The following is a 3,984-nucleotide window of genomic DNA, read 5'->3' on the forward strand; positions in this document are numbered from 1 at the left end:
TTTCCCTGCAGGGGAGAAGTCACCATCTGAAGGGCCCTTTTGGCACTGAGCTGTGCCAGTGTGGGGTGGGGACTGGCATGGAGGTGACTGGGACTTCCTAGTTACTGTCTTGCTGACTTTAGCCCCTAGGAGATACTAAAGGAAGCTCTGCACAGTGTTGGAGAGAAGGAGACACCACAGTGTTTCTCCTCCACCCTCCACCTCAGGTGGCACCTCCAAGCAGCAGCTGCATCTCCTCCAGAGACCAGCTCTGGCCGGACTCCAGCTTTATAGGATCACCTCTCCTCTCCATCCCTCCAGCCTAGCGAGGGTCACGATTTCCTGCTGTGGTTAATGTGGGGACTAGCTCACATTTCCAAGTAGCTTCTCAGTTCTTCCAATCCCTGAATTTAAGTCCTCTGTGTTACCTTAGAGAAACTCTCTACTGAAGGACCCCTAAGGAGAGAGGCACCAGGATGTTGAGAGTGGTGTTTATGACAGTGGAGAGTTGGAGATGGTAGGCACCTGTTACTAAAAAAGTAGATATCTTATATGGATAGATAAGTATGGAACATGTATCAGGCACACTGACAGAGAGACCATGTTGGAGTTAGGTGAGGAATGAGATTAAGGATGAAGGGGAAAACAAAACAGGAGAAGGGATAAGGGCCTTGCAAAGAATGGATGATGTGGATGTGTCTCTAACCAGGGAAGTAGTTAGCTCAAAGTCTGAAAAATGAGGTGTTTGTTTGTTTTTAGTACACTCTATCATCCCAGGATGAATAGGAAGAGAGTATGGTAGTCTAGGAAGAGGGGATAACATATGAGAAGTAACAGAGGCAATAGCCTTAAGTGGGGTGCTGCTGGAAAGAGGGTTGTGGGGACAGTCTTGGAACCTCATGAGCCTTATTGTGGGCTCTGGACTTGGCCCTGTGTAATTGCAGAATGCCACTATACTCAGAATATCTTAAAGATGTGACCAACCTCTCATGGTATGATAGGGGAACTGAAGTATAGAAGGGGACAGAGACTAGTTCAGGGGCACACCATGGCAAACCAGTCCAGATCCCGGGTTTCCTGATTCCTGGTGAGGGAATTTCCTCTTCTTTCCTATTCTCCAAGTCCCCCGCTCTGCTAAAGAACTGTGTTGGCCCTGGGGACACAACACTTCTGCAGGAAGTTCCATGCATAAAAGCAGGATCATGCATAAAAATTATAGTCCTGATATGTGGTGTGCTGGTCTGTGACCTTGGAAGCCCCTGTGAACTGTCTCTCCTGGTGTCCATGCCTTTGAAATTTGCTCTCCTTGAATCTGGGCTGGGTCTGTGAGTGGCTTTCCAGAAGCATAGGGTGGAGGTGGCACTCTGCCTGTTCTGGGCCTAAACCCTAAGATGACCTTGTGGCTTCTGCTTTTGCCCTCTTGGAGCCCTCAGCTGCCACCCAGACACTTTGGTTATGCTTCTGGAGGGACCACACAGACCAAGTACAGAGGCCACGTGGAAAAGGAGACTCTTCAAGGCGAGATGGAGAGAGAATCCCAGCTGTCCTAGCCTTCCCAGATGAACCCAACCTCCAACTGACCTGCTAGCTGAACGCAGCCACACAATTGAGCACCACAAGACCAGAAGAACTTCCCTGCTGAGCACAGCCCAGATTATAGTCATAACCAGACAAAGCCACAACATTGTGGAGTGGTTTGTTATGTCAGCAACAGATTACTAACTTACAGTATAAGATGGAGATCAGAAAAAAATCCTAAGTACAGAGTATGTGAATGATCAGAGGGAGTAAGAATAATTCTGACCCAGAGGATTCTGAAAGCTAAGCAGAGATGTAGGAGAAATTATAGAAAGCAGAGATGATGAAATGCACCAATACATTTCAACATATCTTTCTTTGAGTACCTACTATGTTCAGGGCCTTGGGCTGAGCTAAAAAGGAGTCAGAGAAGGGTAGACACAGATTGGCAGAGAGGCATCCCTGAACCTTAGCAGTGATAGCAAAAGAGGAAGTGCTTAGTGTCTTGTAGGAAGTGAAGGTAAAGAGTTGCAGGTGTTGGGAAACCAGCAGTTAGCGTAATGGCTATGTCGCTGGACTCCCACGTAGTCGACTGTGGTTCGCGTCCTGGACCCGGTGGCTTAAAACTCACGCTGGGTGCATGTGCGTGTGCGCGCCCAAGATCCCAAGAGGAGAATGGAGGAGAAGGGATTGCGGCATGACCATCCCCCGGGGGGTGATTTCTTGCTTTCTGTCTCTATGTCTCTGTCTGTCTGGCGAGCACACACACCCTATAGTGAAAACCTCCCCCCTCCCCCCAAAAAAAGAGTTGCAGGTGTTCAGAAGACAGAGGGATCCCCTTGGAGGGACAACCAGGAAGTTCTTTACAAGATGGTGGAATTTAATTTGAGCCCTGGAAAGTGGGTGGAGCTTAGAGTTAGTGGGAGAAGCTTTCCATTTGGAAGGGATTGTGTGTACAAACCCCATTGATTGGTGCTTTCTCTTTCTATCCTTCTGGGTGCCTCTCTGCCAGTCTGTGTCGACCCTTCTCTGTCTCCTCTTTAGCTCAGCCCAAGGCCCTGAACATAGTAGGTACTCAGAGATCTGTTGAAATGCATTGGTGATACTCAAACTTAGAGCAGGGCCCTAATAATGTTCTGGCTATGCGAGTTAGGGAGAAAATGAACCCAAAGTGAGTGAGATTTCTTCCAAAGTAGTTCACGTTATCATCGTGGATTCTGAGACAAATAAATGCCTAAGAATAGATACAGAACATTAATTTTTTATTAATCATAATATCATTTTCATGAACATTAAAAATGTAGACTTTTGGCAAGAAATAATTTTTAATAAAGAGAGAGAGAAAAGATATTTGGAAAGGTGTGATATCTCTTTTCACATCCTTTTTGATCTTCTGCCAGTCATTTAGGGCTGTGCCTATTAGAGTGTTGCAGCAAGGAGTGGTAGGTAGAAGACTCTGGAGGCTTTCAGACACAGGTTGGAATCCCAGGTTTGCCTTTCCCCAGTGCTAACATGCTAAATAGAGAGTCAGGCATGTCGTATATGCTCAGTACAGTTGTTGCTTTGATTACACACGACAATCATTCACCCCACCCCACCCTTTTTAGGAGAGATTTTTGCCACAGGGCATGTGCACTCATTGGAGAGAAAGATGGAAAGTGAGAAAGCCCCTCCCAATGGGAGTGGCCACACCCGCAATCCCTTCTCTATTCTCTTGGGATTTGGGGCATGCACACACACATGCCCAGCATGAATTTTAAGTTGCTGGTTCCAGGACTCAAACTGCGGTTGACTACATGGGAGTCCAGCAACTGTTATGCCATCTGTTGGTCCCCATTCATCCCATTTTAGAAAGAGAAAACTGAGGCCAGGGGACCGCCCACGTGCCAGTATATTGGGAATTGAGTATGGTTCAGTGTCTTGTGCTTTGGTTCCCCTCTACCCCTCTTACCTTCACACCACCTCCCGTTCTGCCACTAGAGGTTGTGCCATCATGCGCTAGGGGTGCTGAAATGGGGAAGAGTAGGCTCTGACTCCCTTCTGAGTTGTTTTTTGAGGCCCTCCAAGGTGAAGATAGAATAATGTCCAGAGGGGCCAACATGTGGCATCGTGGTTGAGCCTCTGGATTCCCACCTGGCCAACGACAGGTCAAGTCCATGACCTGGTGGCTTGCTTTCTCACTTCCTCCCCCGCCCCCCAGTCAAATTTTTAAAATAGTAACAATAAATTACATTAATGAAATAGTTATTTTTAAAAAATTCCCAGAGAAGTAGACTTACCAAAGAGAAGGCAAAGAAAAGAAAAAAAGATACAAGGCATCAAGCACCATTATTTATTTATTATTTATTTTAAGGTTTTTGCCATAGGGCATGCATGCCCACTGGGGAGAGACAGTGATAGGGAAAGTGAGAAATCACCCGCACAATGGGACAGCCATGCTGCAATCCCTTCTCCATTCTCCTGTTGGGATTTTGGGCATTCAGCCAT

This window comes from Tupaia chinensis, unplaced genomic scaffold, assembly GCF_000334495.1.
Source record: "Tupaia chinensis unplaced genomic scaffold, TupChi_1.0 Scaffold000104_1, whole genome shotgun sequence".
Classification (NCBI taxonomy): Eukaryota; Metazoa; Chordata; class Mammalia; order Scandentia; family Tupaiidae; genus Tupaia; species Tupaia belangeri.